Source organism: Phasianus colchicus, chromosome 3 (genome assembly GCF_987193195.1).
Source record: "Phasianus colchicus chromosome 3, bPhaCol1.hap1.1, whole genome shotgun sequence".
Lineage (NCBI taxonomy): Eukaryota > Metazoa > Chordata > Aves > Galliformes > Phasianidae > Phasianus > Phasianus colchicus.
In genome coordinates, this window is record NC_143438.1 from 9,333,950 (window position 1) to 9,354,139 (window position 20,190).

The 20,190-nt window shown below is 39.3% G+C and overlaps 1 protein-coding gene across 7 annotated transcripts in view; it reads right to left on the reverse strand.

Annotated features, from left to right (window-relative positions):
• Positions 1-20,190, reverse strand: part of LOC116226471 (uncharacterized) — a 249,168-nt gene that overhangs the window by 152,175 nt on the left and 76,803 nt on the right. The window lies entirely within an intron of this gene.

Sequence of the window (20,190 nt, forward strand, 5' to 3'; positions counted from 1 at the left end):
TCCTCCATTCAGAGACTGCAAAACCCCACTACGTGAACCATTTCGTTGCCTAACTGTCCACATAGTATTTTTTTTTTTTTTTTCCTTTATCTAGCCCAAGCCTCCCTGATTATTTATGACCTTCATCTCTCATTCTTTGGCAGAGAGCCCAACCCTATCTTCTCAGTAACCTCCACTTAGCAACTGGAAAGTTGCCGTTCTCTTCTGTGGGCTGGACAAACCCCATCGCCTGAGCCTCTGCTCTTAAATTTCATGCTTCAACCCCCAGCCATCTTTCTGATCTTCCAATGGATTCATTAGGGTTTATCAAAAGCTTTCATATGCTGGGGAAGTCTAGATTGGACTCACTCTGCCAGATGTGATCTAATGAGCACTGAATGAAAGGGAATTACCAATTCCCTTCATCTGCCACCTGTGCTGCTGTTCATATGGTCTAATGCACTTTCACTGCTGCCAGGGTTTGCCACTAACTCACAGTCAGCCCGACACAAGGCCTTGCATGCCCTTTCCAGCAGAGACAAGCCAGCCATGCCTTATAAGCCTGTGCAGGGTCCTAGTCCATCTGAGGTGCAGGATGCTATATTAGTCCACACTGAATTTCAATGGGGCTCCTGTTGGCCCTATCCTCTAGCAGACATGAATCTGTCTGAATGGCAGGCCTGATCTCAAGCACATCAACTGCACTGTCCTGTTAGTATCATCAGTGATAGCCTGAAAGTACTGCATCCTGCCTCTGCGTCTAATTGACAAAGACATCAGACAGGACAATCCCTGTGGAATTCGATTTGTAACCAACTTTCAAGCACAGTATGAGCCCTTCTGGACATCAATCTGGTTAGGATTTTGCCCATCCAGACTGAAACATCTGAAATTGGATACAAGGATTCTGTGTGAGACTGCACAAAAAGCCTTGCTAACTCAAGGTAGACCTCTGCTTTCCCCTCATCCACAATGAAGTCATTTAATCATAGGAGGTAATCAGTTTGGTCTGGCACAATTTACACTTGTAAATTCATGCTGACTCTTCCCAATTACTACCTTCTTCTTCATGTGCCAATAAATTACTTCTAATATTGCCTGCACTGTGACTGTCACAGAAACTGACTGTCCTGCGGTTCTCTGGATTCTCCTTGCCCCACTGAAGATGGGTGCACTACCTGCCTTTCTTCAGTAATGCAGATCCTGATCTCTGTACCGTTCCAAAGATAGTGAGCAGCCTCACAATGGCAACATCCAGCTCTCCTATTACCCATAGCTGCAATTCATCTGGGAAGTGGCAGGAGTCATATAATGGAATCATAAAATCATGATGCAAGAGACCTTAAAGACCACCCATTTCCAACCCCCCCCTGCCAGAGGCAGCATTGTCACCAACTAGATCAGGCTGCCCGGGGTCTCATCCAACCTAGCCTTGAATGCTTCTGGGGATGGGGCATCCACAGCTTCACTGGGTAACCACTCCCATGCCACACCATCCTTTTGAACAGAGAATTTCCTTCCAATATATCATCAAAATCTCCACTCTTTTAGTTTAAAACCATTTCCCTTGTTCTATTACTATTGCAATGCATAAAAAGTTGGTCTGTCTCCTATTTTTAAGCTCTCTTCAAGTACTGGAAGGCTGCGGTGAGGTGACCTCTGAGCCTTCTCTTCTCCAGATTGAACAATCCCAGCTCCCTCAGCCTGTCTCTGTAGGAGAGATGCTCCTTTGATCATCTTTGTGGCCCTTTTCTGGACCTGCTTCAACAGCTACACATATTTCTTGTGCTGGGGGCCCCCAGTACTCCAGACCTCACAAGGGCAGAGTAGAGGACGACAATCACCTCCAGCCCAGGATACAATTGGCTTTTCAGGCTACAGGCATACATTGTTGGCTCACACGAAGATTTTCATCCAACAGCACCCTTCAGTTCTTCTCTGTAGGGGTGCACTCAGTGAGTTCTCCTAGACAGTACACATAACTGGGATTGCTGCAACCCAAATGCAACACCTTGTACTTGGTCTGGTTGAACCTCATTAGACTCTTTTGGGCTCACTTTTCAAGCACGTCCAGGTTCCTTTGGATGGCATTCCTTCCTTCCACTTTATCAACTGCACCACTCAGCTTGGTGTGTGTCATCAGGAAACTTGCTGAGAGTACACTTAAACCCCCTACCCACCTCATTGGATAAATATGATGAAGAGCACTGACTGCAAGAAAGACCTCTGAGAGACACCATTCAACACTGGCCTCTACTGGACATAAAGCTATTGACTGCAATCCTCTGGCTGTGACTATTTACCCAATTTTCTACTCTCTTCTACCATTTCCCCTTCCCTAGACAAGGTCTGTCCATAGGACATAGTATCAAGTAAGAATTAAAACCAGACACACCTCTGAAAGGAAGAAGGAGAGCACAGATGGCTCATGAAAATATGCGGTACAGTAATATCTTACTTAAGCTAGGATAAAGAAGACATCTTTGCCCTACACAGATACACTCCTGCCAATCCTGGGACCTTCTCCAGCCTCCATTCAGAGATGACTGATAGCCCAGGGTGGGGTGTGATAAAGAACAATTGCTGCCCTGGACAGAGGCTGTGTTGAGGTCCACAGCAGGGACAGAGTAAGCTTATGATACAATTTACAAAGGTCAGTTGTATGTTGGCTCTGTAACTTGAGAACTTAACCTCACCAAAATTTAAATGTGCAAATTCTAGTAGCAGACCTAGCTTTGGACATACAACACGAACGCTACCTTATTCTTGCTAAATGTGTAGATGAACAGGCCTCTGGATATAAAACATATAACAATAACATTTCACATACTTGAAATGAAAATAGTTCATGTTACCAGAGCATAAAATAACTGAGAAACAGCAACACTTAATTGTGAAATGCAGAAACATTAGCATTTTACTTGAGAGATGGCATATATGCAAGTAGCAATGAGTTGCATACAATAAAACTTCCAGTGCTGTTACCAAAATCATAGAATCATAGAATCATAGAATCACTAAGGTTGGAAAAGACCCACAAGATCATCCAGTCCAACCATTCACCCATCACCAATGGTTCTCGCTAAACCATGTCCCTCAACACAACATCCAGACGTTCCTTGAAATCTTCAAAAGAGATTTGACATGGAAAAGTGACCAGCGCTGAGCTCCTTGCAGAGTGGGATGGAGAAGCTGAAACTAGGAACACGTTTGTTCAGTAGTGTGTAGATAAAAAAGGTATCATGCCTTGAAATGTTGCATGTATGAGCTAAAGCTGCTAGAATTGCAGTTTTTCTGAATGTTTGCATTTTTCTAATAACTTGTGAACATAACTTGGCATTACTAGAGTTCACTGCATCTATTACTGTTGGATTTTTAAAGCAAGTGAAAGGAATTTAATAAGATTAAAATACGATGCAACCATTCATAGCACCCCTTAGCCTTGCTAATCAGATACAGAGCCTTTTCAAACTGAGCAGTTCCCCAGTTCTGCTCAATACATGCATCCTATTGATTATTAAGGTTACATAGGGTGTGCACTAAAAGTTTACATCCAACTATTCCAAGTGTATCCTGCAAACAATAAAGAAATGCTCTTTTAAACCAGTTTATTACATCATGCCACCATACTACTACACATAAGGGTCCCAATGCACAGGTTCTTTGTATTATTTATGTTATATATACTACGTTTAGCAAAACCAAGCAAATACGTTAAGAGTAGCTTTGAAAATATACAGTTATGGATGAATTTACATTATGCATACTACGAGTGATGACTGGGCTATGGGAGTTTGTGTTTGTGTTCTTTTTTCCCCTAAAGCACAGTCAAAAACTATGAGAACAAATAACCTTGACACAGTGCCAAAGAGTAAAGAGAAAACTGCAACTACAACTGTGCCCAAGCATACAGATATGCACACAGAACAATTATCTCCTTCTCTCCACTTGAGGAAAACAAACTCCTTTTCCCAGTTCAGTGTGCCAACTTTGCTGTGATAAGCCCCGAATATGGGTTAGCTTAAAGTAAAATTATTTTTGATCTAGCCAGTCTTGGATTAGGGAGGAACCCACCAAAGTCTGCTTCATCACCAAACATCTGAAAGTTAGGGGTTGCAGAAATCCAAATTAATTGGTGAGAGGTCTCTGAGACAGATACACTCTAGCTCAATATAACCATGTTAAGTCTTTGGACAAGACTTCATAGGCGTGCCTGCTACTTCTCTCTCTAAATGTGGCTGTGGTGGGCCACATGTTCTCCACTTTCAAACAGAGCAAGGGCTCTTGTAGGTGCCAATGCACTTCCTGCTTAAGAGGGGTAGAACGTGTCAGTTACATTAAGACAAGCCACCAGTCTTTCACCTCAAACTTATTTGAACTTTAAGAAATCTGAAAAAAAAAAAAATCTTTACAAAGGAAGCCTTCGTACCCACAATTCATCTTCTGCATTTATTTACTTCATTGGAGAGCAGAGCAAAAAATGTCAAAATGGCAAAACTGACAGAAACAGTTAATAAGGAAAGCTCAGTGATTCTTCTCCCTGCCATTCATTTGTTAATAGAGCTTTGTCACTGAACTTGCAAAGGATGTGAATCAATCTTTATGACACCTTTGAAGAACTGGAAAAGTTTTTATCCAGCACTTTTATTGTTAGGTTTTTTGGTGGTTGTTTTATTTTCCTGGTTTGTAGAAATGAGAAAAATAAGAACACAATTCAGAAAAATAATATTAAAAAAAAAAAAATTCTGTGTTCTGTTACTTTTAAAAAATAGTTAAAACTATTTTAAAAAATCATAAATTCTTTAAAAGAAAATATCCCTGCATTAAGAAAGTATTAGAGTAGAATGTCCTGATTTTTCCTGACATGAGCCATTACAATTGAAAAGTTTCCAAAAGAGTTCTGCTTCAGTATATTTTCCAGCTGCTTCAAAGGGAGGACTGATTACTTGCTCAAGGCTGTGGATGCCATAATGATGCCAAAAATTAGGATTCCCAGGCTATTTGCTCAAACCACTGGAATTCTTCTCCTAATTTGATCACTAGCAATATTTCTGAATGAAAACAGAAACAATGAAAGTGTAGAGGCAAAGATTATTCTCAGACAAATGGAACTCCAGTAGAAATACTTTGGTCAGGCAATTTGGGAATATTTTATACAGTTAAGTGAACACTGAGAAAAAAAAAAAGCATGAACATAAATAGTCTTGAAAGTGCAAGTTTTTTTTTGAAGTGTCCAAGCTTTTTTAAATGATGGTCAGTCTCTATTATAATGTAATTTCTTTATCAGTGCTAATGATGAAGGGCCTTAAATTGGGCTGGCCTCTTTGACCAGTGTTCTTTCTTCCACAGAAGATGGGAGGTGGTAAGTAGCATATCAGTGTGATAAGGGATGTCCATTATCCGTGTTTTTCAACACACAATTATGAAGCAGTGCACGTTTTTAGGCATAAATATATTTTACATACACTACATAAGGAAGAAGTGGTCTTCATAAATCAAACATTAGGTCATTACAGTATGCAAATCTAAGCATTATTGTTTCCCAAATTTCATCAATGTTACCTCCTTTTTTTATTAGTGAATAATTTTATCAATTAAATACACATACTCTTCTCATTTTCTGTAAAGTGCATCCTTTCACTAACTAGAGTGCCATCATAATTTATGTTTTTCATGTAACAGAGAATATAAAGAACTTTAGGCTTTATTCTTCTATAAATATCATCAGTTCCACTTACCCTACTGTATCCTGAGACCGGTTTTCCACTGACCTTATCAAGAACAGCCATTTTCCTGCCTACTCTAACAGCACCTGGAATCTTACCAAAAGAAATCAGAACCCAATGTAAAGCTTCAGGACCAGTGGCTAAATGTGAAATCAGGAGCGTGTCCTTCAGCCTTCAGAGGACTTGTGTGGGGAGGGAGCTGGTCCTCTTGGGGCTGTTACAGCTCAGCTGAAGGCATGCAAAGGGCACACGGCAATTGAAAGGCTCTCTTGTGTGAATGCATTGGTTTAGCTTAATAAAGGCTAAGCAAAGGGCAAACAAGACTTCACTGTAGTGACTCTCTAGGGTAGAAAATCTTGGTGCTCAGTGGAACTTCAATAAACCAAGCTGGCTTCAAAAATCCTGTCCTCTGCTTAATGCGCTCTGTAACGCAGCACTTCGATCTGTCCCCACTTGTGGTAGCAATGCTTGCCAGCAGTTCTCTAAGAATAAGGGTTGACATAGAAAATGTCTGCAGAGGAGCATCATGGCATCTGGCTTTCCTAAACTCAGAGAATGGCAGTATTAGGGAGAAGCAGGCATTGTGTCTACTCTGCATTCTATAGTATGTAAGATATGGTTTACGTGCCAACAGCACTATATTAAAGGTATTTTGTTCCAGGAGGGCTGCTTGGCTGCTAATTACCACAGCCATTGCTACAGAGGGCAGAATAGCAAGCTCTGGGCACAATGGAGATGTGCTTGATACCATAGGACTGCAATCAGGGCCCAGACTGAAAGCAGAAGATCTGCACGAATCTGAGGGATCTGCAGGAGGTCAGAGAGGTTTATTTTAAAGACTGGAAGTACAGACTGTTCAGTGGCCATGAAAGTGCTATTGCTTGCAAACATAAGAAAGTTTTCACATTTTTTGTTTGGTTGGTTGGTTTTTACATTTACCGTGGTATTTAATGTGCTTAGCATGATGGGACAATTGTTCAGAGTTTTAAATCTAAAAGCAGATCTTTCATGTCTTTACTGGTTGAGTAGTAATGAGTGTAGTTTTTGCCCATTTGGTGACACATGAAGACAAATAGGCCAACAGGAAAACAAAATGTTTTATAGTGGGATGTTACTAAACGTAGGCAGGGTTACCCGCAAAGTCCCAGATTCTGCCAGTTGCACTGGTAAAAGATTTAATGATAACATTTTGCTTTGAATTCCTACATCAGCAATGACCTCAAAAAAAAAAAAAAAAAAAAAAATCCATAACTATTTTACTGCATTGTTGATAGATGCTGTTATTTAGAAGATCTTCACAAGAACATCTGGCACCTCCAGAGAACAACTCAAAATGTTGAACAGAGTAAGTTGCAGGTAAACCTACAAACATCACTTTGCTCTACTAGGCATTGACTTGCTATAAAATCTGTACCCTGGCAACACATTCCAACCCTTGCATGGTATGGTGGTAGGATAATTCTGCTGCTCACTATGATACTATTAGTGTTGAAATTTCTCATGCTGCTCCCATTCCTGAGAAGTGGTAGAAAGCACTGCATGTAGGGATTTGGGGACAGATGGAGTAAGATCATTCAAAGAGAAGCATCTGGGCAAAAAATGTTAACTATGAAGTTGGAGGACTGTAGTCCAGATAATGCAGCCACCTACGCACATCTCTAGTTTGTAGGCTTCATGGAAGCTTGTCTGGATTTACGTGTTCATGATCCTACTATATGAGGTTCTACAAATTCAGATTTTCCACCACAGCCTCATTTCAATTAAAAATAAAACTGACCTAACTGTTCTTCCTTCTACAACTGAAACCTTTCCTCTTTCTCAAGCAGTATGGTGACATGAACCTGAAGAGCCTTGTTAGGGAAATTCTTCTAAGTCACCAGGTGGTGAAAAGCCATTGGCAAAGATCTTCTTAACCTATAGGCCGGAAAGCTGGACATTTAGAAGGCAGTTACTTCAATTATCATAGGCAATACATTGAAAACACTGATGGACACTGCCTCCCTCATTATTTCTCAAATTCACTATCTCATTTCTCTACAGATAAGTGCACCTGCACTCATTTCTCATAAACTCACTTTCTATATATTTACACAAGAATGTAAAATAATGAATTGCCTAGTCTGCTGCTAATCATGGAGAAAATGAGGACTTCAGCATACATGGAAACTGAAGTTTCTTTTTGCAACAGAGAAATTTACTTAAGTGTTAGAAGTGCAACATTAGGTCATACATGTGAAATTTTGAATCAGTTTATCCTTTTGGTTAAACGTTCCTGTTACGGGAATGTAAGGTCAAGGTTTTCCAAAACAAAAGATTATCTTTTAAATACACAGTCAAAGGCCTTCAGGTATCTGAAAAGTTAATGCAAATTCTTTCTTTAAAAATAATTAACCTGCACTGTGAACATTTCTTCTCAGTCATTTCAAGCATTTTTCCCTATGCCAGATACACGTAGGTTTCCTCGGCAAAAGTTCTATCCCTCTGTCTCACATAATATTTTATCAGATTTGATTGTAAGTCTTCTGACACAAACCTTTTCCTATAAGTACTTACTATATGCTACATAATGTTATATTTCACCAAGAAGTTGTAATCATTCAAGCATCTATCACAAAATGTTTGATCTAATATACTAATTTGCATTTTATACCTTCCACCTCTTACAAATTGCTCAATTATTTTATTATTCTGTGACTTTACCTTCATGACCTCCAAAACAGCTGCTGCTGCTTTTTTTCTCTGCTAGCTCAGACACAGCAATGCAGGTCAGGCAGCATGAAAGCTGTCAAAAATTTGCTGCCCAATTAGGTTTTTGTGGCTGCTGTTGTTGAAAAATAATTATTGACTACCTCCATTCCCTTTTTCACTTTCTTTCCATTCTTTCTACCTGCTATTTTTTCTCCTCTCAGGCTTCAAGCTGAGACCAGGCTCTCTTACATTTTCTAGTTCATTGAAGGTCATTAGCAAACAGCTTCAGAGAAGCTAGACAGCATGTTTGCTCTTTTCATGGTGCTGTATTTCAGTTTTTGATGGGACAGAATCTCTTTAGATCTTCTCCAGTACTCTTCTTTTCACATAAGCTCTTTGTTCCTAATGATACAGGAAAGATACTCACATACTGTTTCTTGCTTTTGTGACTGAAAAACAGCAGAGCCACAATTTCAAAGGTAAAGTACATGTTACTGTATACAGACGTTGGCATATGCCTTTACATCACTGATGCACTCACCCAAATTGGATGCAAGTATATGACCAGGTGCTTTACTGTCTATATATGTGAGTAAATTAAAAGCTGTACGTATAATAAAATATATGTGCAATGCATAAAGCCTTGAAAATCTGTCCCATTCTACATTCTTATAGTCTATTTTCTAAAGTCACCATGTTCTTCCTACAAACTTGTTTTAGACCCTGCCAAATTCTAGAGATTGTCAGATCATTCAAGCCTGCCAAATTTACCTCCTCCAGCTCGCTCTCTGGAATACAAAGCTATCTAAATCTAACAGGTCCTACCCAGAATGTGTTTTGAATATTAAAATCAACTGCCACCAGCACATTTTCTTCAAGTGGAATGGTATTCCAATGAATGGCATTCACATGCTGAACGATTAGTAGGGAGTCTTGATAAGGTCAGGAAATACAAGATAAACTCCTAAAGCAGTAGATTAAGAGACTACTAACAAGTAAACAATATTTTTCAGAGCGACCTACTTTCTGTGGAGGAAACAACCAAAAACCAAAAGATCAATTCAAGATGGAGGGAGCAGAAAAGGACTCCCAGAGATCCGGCAGAAAGGGTTCATTTGTGAAAAAAAGACGAAAGTATGGAAGCAGACAAGGAAAAAGAAAAGATTAAGTAATTCACTCTTTCAATAAAGTTAACAGAATTTGCATATCCATTCCTGTTCCAGAAGCTTTGGAATTCTGTTTTTCTCCAGCTGTTTTTCTTATCATTGTGGCATGCTTTCTCTTCACACGTAAGGCCACTTAGCTCTCAGATTCTCTCTTTAGCAGACTGCTGGCATCTTTCAGCTGCTCTCAGGCCTTCTCTTTTACATCTCCCAGCTGCCTCTCTTACCCCTCACAACATTACTGGCCCACTCATCTTGTGTATTTTTTTAAAATCATTTCCAGCTGCCACATTTGTGCTCTAGATACTTTTCATTCTCTCTCCCTCTCAGAATATGTCACTTTGGAGTGTTTCTGGGGGCTAATGGGATGACAACAAGTTTCCAAAGCCTCTTTCTGCCCTAAAAGGAATTTCATTCAAATCCTCTTAAGATTTTCATGCATCCAACTAAAAAATTTGGGGGGCTATCTGTCAATGCTGGGAAGGAAGAGGGTGTGCTGCTAAAATCCCTAAGGTGCTAAAAACACATCAATGATCAGATAATGAAATCTCACCTCCTGCTGTTTCACAGATCTCATGTATCGTGCTCTCTGGACTCTAAATTGTGCCCAAGCTCCCACAGTACGTACGAAAGTTCTGAAGTTCAGAAGAAATCCCAGGTTACAGTTCAGAATCTCTTGCCCAATAGTGTCCAGATTGTTAAGTTACTCTTGCAGACCGCAAACTCTGGGCTGACGAGGAAAAGGCTTTATGAGTTTTTAAGAAACTGCGCTTCAGTACATGTGAATCCTTTGTCTTTCATACTCAAGAAATAATCTTTGTAAACCAATTCCTCTTAACTGTGTAAATGACAGTTTAAACACACACTTGGTGGCTATTCTCACTGTTTTGCACTTTAAGAAATGGGTGACGCTTTTATTTTATCTTGGTTTTGCAAAATTTTATACCAAACTTATGTGACTATAGAAAAATTTAATTACCATCTAATTAAATTTACTCAAATTTAAATTTCAAAGCTATTCCTTCCTCCAAAACTTTGGCAAAAGCCAAATGAAAATATGGCTGGGGGAGGTGCTTATATATTACGGAATCTTAATTGGGCCTTCTATAATCTCCCTTTCAACAATGTCATTTGAATAAACATGCATGAAGGTTCAGGAAAGGATATTTATATTCATATATCCTGACAGAAGCTTAGATTTACCCACTGGAGCATACAGGCTGAGGCACTTTCTCTGCAACAGGTGCCCACAGTCCAAAGGGAAGCCAGGACAAAATATGTTGGCATCCAGCACTTGCTTTGAAATAGGTCACAAACTTGGAAAATCCATTTATAAGCATCGCAGCAGACTGCAGAAAGGGAATATATTTGGAACCGCCCAAGGAAGGAACCCTCCTCTGCCACTATGCAGAAAGGTTCCCCTCCTCATCCTTTTCTCTTTCTCTTGCTGAATCTCCCATCATAGGCAGAGCAAAAAAGGACTTTGGATCTGCTTGTTCTAAATGACTGGAAGGAAAAAGAAACAGTCTTCTTAGGTTTTGAAAAATATCAGTAGGAGTCTGCAGTTTAAGAGCAGATTTAGTTACCACAGTGGCTGGGAGAGAAGCAAACATAAAACTGGTGGGGCAAAATAGAGGAGAGGCTGGAAGAAAGATTTTAAAGAGCTTCACAGACATCTGGACACAGCGTCCTTCTCCATGGTACAGTGAAATAATTTAACGTTCTCCAGATACCTTCAAAGACCTTTAGATCAGGTCTTGTGATCTTGTATTCAGACTAGAGGGCTTAAATAAAGTGTATTAACAAGCACTTTCAAACACACCTTAGCATGGATGGAGTCAGGACAGCTTTGAGTTCTTCACAGCATACATGATTGTTACCCAACCTGAGAACAAAAACACCAGGTTCCTTTCCAGTTGGGTTTCTGGTATTCCCAAAAACCTTCTCTGATGATTTTGAAAGGCTTTACAAGTCAGCTCATGAAACAAAGGAGAATCAAATTCCACAATTAACTAGGAAGTCATCTAGCACACACAGCTCTCTATACCTGCCAAGTACTAATGCTACTCTAAAAAGAACCCTATTATAAGAAATGGCGTTATTTGGATTAGACTAAGCTGAGGTTGCCTGGTTCCAAAGAAACCAAATAGGACTGTGACACAGCACTCTCTACTTTCCACATGAGATCACCAGATATATTTGACAGTGATAAACGAGAATGGGATTATATATTCAGTATACAAACACAGCATCACCTTCTATAACCAGGCTTACATCAAATTAAAAGGCAAAAATAGGATCAAATGTTTTCCCTCTTAAAAAAAAAAAAACAAAAAAAAAACATTACAAACACAACAATAAGAGAAATGCCCTCTCCTTCCTCCAAATGTGTCTTCCCCTTCTTCTTGTCCTCCCCTTAAGGCAATCATCACACATGCACTGTCTGCCAATGCCAACTACTACAATTTTTTGTACCGTATTTTACAAGTGCTGAATACTATAATCTGACACAAAGCAGAAATTGTGTCCAGTAGAGACACAGTAATTTCCACAGGCCTGACCTTATTCTAGGAAAACTAGCTTGCTCCCTGGATATAGACAAGGGACACATAGATCTTCTGAGTTACTGCTGGAAGGAGCTTCTTTTGGATGCATGGAAAAAGAGCTAAGGGGGATGAGTTCATCTTTGGTAAAGCTTGCTTTTGAGGATTCTCCTTCAAGTTTTGTTTGCTTCTATGTAAAGTACAAGTCAGGTTTGACTAATTCTGCATCTCTGATTAAAACTGAACTAAATCTTGAAGACAGTTCACAGACACTATCATAAAAGAATACAGCAACACAGCAAATTATGAATGTATTGTATCAACAGCAATGGTAATCCATTGCTAATTCACAGAACAATCACTAGCAGCCCTAAAGATATAACCTTAAATTATGATATTCAAAATTGTCAGTAGCAAATAAGCTACTGACATAGCTTGTGTCTAAATAGACCATTTGAAATCACTGGAGGATTATGTTCATGATATATTTCAACTAGTTTCAGAAGAATCAAGACGGATTTATTTTGTGAGAATTCCTAGTCAATTGTAAAAACCACATCTCCAGTAAACAGGTCAATAAAGAAGGAAAAAGTTGTCTAAGAAGAAATGAACAGTGTTTTTCTGAAACAAAATAATTACAGCAAACTTCCGTAAGTCCATAGTCCGTTCAAATGTTCATTCTGGAGGGTGAATGAAGTGCACAAGGACCTCTAATGGCTTGAAGAGAAGGATATTACTATTGTTTTTACTAATTTTTAAGATTTATCTTCCAATAAGTCTCTGGTCAGCATCTGTGAGCTGACACAGTGAGGATACTGCACAGTGTTTATATTACACGGATACAGATTTCCATGTAGATTCTGCAAATGAAGATTTGTAACTCTCTAAAAGCCACACACTATAATTAAAGAACAGATGTCACAGATTTGAATCCATATCACTGAACACTAAGGTATGAAAGAATGAGAGGATTAATCAAATATAGTAAATGATCTCACATAGCTGCATACTGAATTTTATCTGAGATATACTGCGGCATACCAAACACATATGCAATACAGTCATTTTAAGTACAAAACAGAAGCTTTTTTTTTTGCATCATGAGTTTATTCTTTTAACCCACAAATTCTTTTAGTGTTGAGGCAAAGTTGCTTGTTTACGCAGGCACACACTCAGATGAACACAGCTATCTAAAAGCCTTTTCTACATTGACTTTCCCACACCATTTCTACTGTGTTATAGGATCATAGACTCATCTAAGTTGGAAAATCCTTCAAGCTCATCAAATCCAACCATCAACCTCACCTACCAAGTCCCTACTTTAAACCGTGACTCTTAGTGCCATGTCCACATGTGACTTAAATACCTCCAGGGACAGGCACTCAGGCACTTCCCTGAACAGCCCATTCCAATGCTTGGCCTCCCTCTCCAAGAAGAAGTTACAGTGCATCAGCTCTTTCTGATGACACTTGCTCACTGTAGTATGAATGCATGTGCATGCATCTGCATGTGAATTAAGAGCCAGACAATGTGTGGAATGTAAAAGATGCACCCATTGTGGAACGAGCATGGGTTTGGTAGCACAAAGGTGTGAACCCAAATGCCTCAGGGATTGCATAGAGGAGAGTTTCAAAAAAGCTAAGTGGGACAGATATTATCCTTGTGTAGCCTTCTTTAAGTTTGTCTGATAACATTGTGTGGTAGGTGCTCTTGAGAAAAAAGAACTGCTAGGGAAATATAGACATTTCCTCACATTTTAAGAGGTGCAGATTTTATAAATTCTTTCAAAATTCTTGACTGATGAGCAGGAGTTACTGTAATTTTACTGGCCATATTTATTTGGCTAGGACAAGGGACTAATAGCAAATGTATTTATTAAATGACTTTTCTTCAGACAAAAGAAAGCAGGAGGTTATTTACAAAGGAGTAGTCATAGCAAATCTGTAACTTTGAAAGGCAGATTATTTAAAAGTTGTGAAAAAGTTTTAAAAGTTGTTGCATATAAGCAAAATGATTTTTTAGAAAGTTTCGGTCCTTTATAAAGTTGCACCAGAATTTCACAGCCTCAGCATCAAGGATCATGCTGTAAAATCCAACGTTCCTTCCATTATTAAGTATAGCACATGTATAAATATGAGCATGTGGATTAAGAGCCACACATAATTACTATCCTCCTTTGTCTTTTTAGGACATCGCTGTATCCTGGCAGTACATGCAACCCATAGAGACAACCAAATGTTTGCTGCTATACACGCCCCCAGAGCTGGTAATGGCCAGTCCCATTTTGGCTTGCACACCACCAGCCAAAATAGCCAATAGTGCTGCCAAACTCAAAATACCTCACTATGTCCTTCTGATAATACCAAAGGACAAGAGTTCCACAAGTTCAGAACTGTTACCCTTCTGAAACAAATGGAACTTGACTGGAAAAGTATCATAAGGTAACTGAAGGGACAGCTGTATCATAAAACTTATTTGAGCCAAACGAGCCAGCTGCATCATAAAGCAACTGGAGAGCCAAGTAACATAAATTCCCCTGCTTTTCTGCCACGGCCGTGAACTTTACTCACTACCTATATAGCTACTAACACACAGGTTTGATGGCAAGTTATTTCTTAAAGCCCATAATACATTCTAAACGAATATATTTGTGCTGAGCTGTAACACTGAAGAGCCATCTGAATGCAGAACCCACAGCACGACATGTGTCAGCGGGACTCTCAAGCTCAAACTATTCTATTAAAGCCCAATGCAAAGTTCAACAACTGAGCTTTTGATCCACAGCATTTGGTCTGTGACTCACACAGGAATTTGACACATTCATCCTTTGCTGCAAGAACCTTGATTGAGGCTTCCTATGTGGTTAATAAAAAGTTAACTGAGTAATGTCCTCACATCAGTCTGTTGTTCACCAATGCCTATTAGCACAACCTCACAGCTCCCACTCACCTCCCACCTTCTGGTATCATATCTGTGTCCAGAACTGTGTTTCTGGAGAGCCTTCATAGGCATGACTGGACAATGACCTGACAATATTCAGTTGTCAGAAAAGCCACTGTTGACTGGCAAATGTTTTTGCTGCAGTCACATAAATAAAGTCCTAAATCATTAACAGTTCTGGTTTGAGATTGTATTTTGAAGAATTTACCCAATTGCATGAACACTGGGACAGACATACAGCAGATCTCTACAACCTTCAGTAATGGTTTAGTGATCTAGAAGGACTGATAATTTGATCTTGAATACTTAATAGGTAAAAATAATTGTTACAGGTAAGAGTCAACTTCTAAAATACTAAGAAAAAGCATTTATCATGGTATATATTAGCCAATTAATGCTATTCAAAGACATAATTCTTCCCTAAAGAGGTAACAACATCATCTAGAGGTAAAGGAAAGTGAGAGAAACTATGCTACTAGAGAGATTTAATACAATAAAACTTCAATTTGCAGTCTTATCAACACTAATGTGTATTTATCTCATAAAAAGAAGTTTGAAGAGGTTGGGGAGAATGCCCAAATTTCATTTTCAGACAAAATCAAAGTCAAAGCAAAAACCCAAAGACATTCTTAATAGCAAATAATAATAATAATAATAATCTATAGTTTTATTTAAAGTTACTAGTTATGTTGTGTCCAGATTCTGTAGCCAAAAAAATGCCACCAAATGTACAGGAAATAAATATCCACGGCAAAAACTCTTTGGTACAGGAAACAATCAGGTAGTGATTATGAGGTGGCAGCAAATGAGGTTGTTTTAAACCCTTGGAAGATCATTCTCTAATGTATCAAATAAGAATATTCCTCTTTCAGCTTCCAGGGAAGAAAAGGATAAGAACCATAAAAATGGGAGATTTGTACAGAACCAAGTCCTAGAAATAAATCTAGGAAATCTGAATTAAAACTGTAAAAATTTGGAGATAATGTAGAGGGAGCCACAGGATGTATTTTAAGCATTTTCAATGCAAGGTTTACTTCCACTTTACTGAAATTGGTCTTATTTAGTATGAAACTCCATTCAACACACAAATCACACATATTTTGTGCCTGAAACAACAAAAAGCAGCAACTTGGCCAAGTTTCCTAACCCATCTGTGGATAAGACCAGAAAGCATTAGTTTATGGAGAAAAGTAGTTGACTTGGCAAGTCTGCATGTGGCATGCTGACCTTTTTTTTTTTTTTTTCAGAAAAGGTCACCATGGAGTTGGGTTCCTGAACTTCCCAGGGTTTCTGCTGCTCTAAAGTTAGAGGTCTTTCAGAGTGTACTATCATGACAGCCTAAAGAAACACAAATTACTAAGTCACTTTTTTAATTCCTATAAAACCTTTTCAGGAGCTCAGGAGCAATAAAGGGTGGTATCAGTCCAGTTCGTGGTGATCAACAGCTGTGACCATTGCTGAAAGCCTCAGCACGTAAGAACAGCTGCATTTAAGTGAAAGGCTGAAGGGTTCTGTGTTTCTGGGAGGAGGTTTGATTGCCTGTTGTCCACTCCAGCAAAACCCAAGAGTGTGGCTTACAATGCTGTCATGCTGGCTCTCTTGTTACATTAATGCAGTTGAAAGTATTTTTAGTGGAATATAAACACACTACACAGCTCAGACTGCAGGAAGCAAGTTCTAAGCCATGACAGATTATAATAGACCGATTTGCTAAACAAGCACATAGAAATCCTTGAGTTCTCCTGCACTTAAAGCAATGGAACAACAAAGTGAAACAGGTTTAACCCTGATACCAGGTTAAAACTCAAACAATGTGTGGCAAAGCCTTTCATTTTTGCAGGGTGTGGATTCACACACGGGACAGTCAAACCAGTTTCTGAAGAGACAAAAACTCACAGTGATGATTTTAAACAATCAGAGAATAACTCAGACAGAGTTGCAGATACTACAAATCATATTATTATTATAATTTCAAAGGAGCAATGTTGCTACATTGTTGAACTTTGCAATAATTATTTCAGACTAAATGATGTTACTTTTTTTTTCAAGTGTATTTATTTTATATATAACATATTTTTATATGTAGTTCCCTGGTTCCATGTTTTTAGGTTGCATCAGAAAAAAAAAAAGTCACACATAAGGCAGAAGCCACTGCAGGAAAGGACTCCGCTGCTGAAATTAAGATATTTTAATGGCACACTGCAATTCAATATCATAGAATCATAGAATCCTTAGAGATGGAAGGGACCTTTAAAAGCCATCTACTCCAACTCCTCCCCTGCAATAAGCAGGGACATGCACAGCTCGATCAGGTTGCCCAAGGCCTGATCCAGCCAGGCCTTGAAAGCCTCCAAGGATGGGACATCCATCACATCTCTGGGCAACCTGTTCCAGTGCCTCAGCACCCTTGCTGTAAAATACTTTTCCTTATATCTAACCTAAATCCACCCTCTCTAAGCTTGAAACCATTTCCCCTTGTTCCATCACCACAAACCCTGCTCAAGAGTCTGTCCCCTTCTTTTCTGTCCCTCTTTATATAAAGCTCCCCTTTAGATATCAAGGCCATTCTCAGGTCACCTTGGAGCCTTCTCTTCTCCAAGCTTAACAGCTCATGCTCTCTCAACCCGTCCTCATAGGAGAGGTGTTACATCCCTTGGATCACTTTTGTGGCCCTCCTCTGGACACATTCCAACAGCTCCATGTCTCTCCTGTACTGAGGACTCCACATCTGGACACAGTACTACTCCAGGTGAGGCTTCACTAACGCAGAGTAGAGGAGCAGGATCACCTCCCTTGACCTGCTGGTCATGTTTCTTTCAATGCAGCTCAGGGTACAGTTGGCTTTCTGAGCTGTGAGGGCACACTGCTGGCTCATGTCCAGCTTCCCATTCACCAGTACCCTCAGGTCCATTATGGCAGGGCTGTGCTCAATCCTTTCATCCTCCAGATTGCATTGGTAGTGGATGTTCCCTTTGACCACGTTCAAGATCTTGCACTTGGATTTGTTGAACCTCATGAGGTTCACCTGGGCCCACTGCTCAAGCTTGTCTAAGTCCCTCTGGATGCCGTTCCATCCCTCTGAACTGCACAGAGTTGGTATCATCTGCAAACTTGCTGAATGTGCACTTGACCCCACTGCCAGTGTAATTGATGAAGATATTAACAGCAATATGCATAACAATGGTAACTATTATGGCTACTGGTATTGGAATTCCTCAGACAAAATAGATCACTTCTGTAAATACATGGTAAACCAGTCCTAATACTATACTGACACATTTGTTCTTATCATCCTACACGTGATTACATCTCTCCAGCCAGTCAGAAATTTGTGTATACTGTGTAAGGGGAGCCACAAGCACATTCTTAACATCCAAAGATTTTTAAAATTGAAAAAAGAAAGAAAAAAAAAAGTGAGAATGTGGTTGCTTTTCAACCAAGTATAAAAAACCAGGCAGAACCCAATGTTGCTGTGTATATACTGAGTAATCATGCCCTGTGCAGGTGGAGCATGGAAGGTGAAATCCACAGGCAGTGAATGAGGTTGCAGGGCATGATGCACACCTACACACCCACACAGCATCTGCTACTGCTATTGCAGTCAATAGACCTGGTATCTGGAGGAAGTGAACAACATTCTTTGGAGGTGAGCTGACTCAGCTGCACAAAGGCTTCAGGAGGTCTGCACTGACATTTTTGCTAATTATTTGTTGAATTACGGCTATCTCCGATTAAATAAAAGTAGTGGCTTGCTTGACTTCAGCTGGAACAGGAGTAGACCCATAAGAACTGCCACCTGCTCTTTCCAGTCAATGGGTAAACTTGCATTGACTTCAATCATCCTGTAACAAACAGACCTTTAAGCGTGGGGCTCTCCCGTAAACAAAACCGAACTAAAATCAGCAGGTGTTCTGCTCAGAAAGGTTCTTGTATGAACTTCCAGTGTCTAAAAACAGCTCCAAGATAAACAAAAATGAATCAGCACTGGTGATCTTCTATTTAGGGAAATACATTCTTGTAAGAGACCTGAACAGCTCTGAGGATCTGAGCTTTCATTAATTTTCCTCTTCCTCGAAAATATACATGAAGTTAATTGTTCTAATGCTCATATTTGTTAGCATCCAGCCAACAGTCAGATATCTGCCAAGGTGACTGTGAATCTAAGTTTTGTTTGTATCCTTTAAAAAACCAATATTTGTATTTCAGAAAACAAAGAAATTAAAATGGTAGTGATTAAAGTCCTAGAACTGACATCCAACAGGAGAGTGACAAGTTAAATTACTAGTGAAAGAAAGCAAATAATAGGCCCTTCAGGTCTGTTTTTATTAACCTAATGACCAATGACCACACAAAACATACAACCTTTAGGCTGAGGACATGTACCACAATAAAAATGAGGACAACCAATGAAGAAATCAATCCTGGAACAAATTCCATGTATGGAGCTTCAGGTTCTCCACCAAATTTGTTTGATAACATTGAAAACCAAAAAGATGTATGGAAGACCCACTATGAAAACACTGAAGATTCCTAGGAAAACTACACTACAGAATTATTTCTTTTTTTTTTTTTTAATTATCACGTTAACACTGGTGATGAATTATTGATGTTGATAGATAACTCAGAAAGAAGGGATTATATGGGTTGCTCACCAGAATGGGTGATGGACATCAGCCTGATATTCCAAGAATGTTAATGTAGGAATCATTTTCTCTTTTGTTTCTCTAGAAGATTTCACTCCATTGTTTCTCTAATGTATTTTGTTTTCCTTTTGTTAAGTGCTATACAGAGGAACTTGCAGCAGTTCATTCCCTGCAACGCCTGAGGTCCCCCAGTATAGCCCATAATTTTGCTTGTGACTAAGGTACGTACACAGGAGGTCACAGTAGCCAGACAAAACCCTTGCACAAGATGATGATTTGGCTGATTATTACAGGCTGAATGAAGCTGGTGGCTGGAAGAGGCTGACATTTCTGAACTGGTCAGCTCAGATACAAGCAACAATCTTTTATATGCTGTGGGACTGATAGGTACCTTTAATACTGGTTTGATTTTGCAAGAAATACATTCTTCGAGCATGCAACTGTTTTGATTATTTCCTTATAATGTTTTACAAGTACCACAAGGCACATGGCTTTGAAACAGCACTTT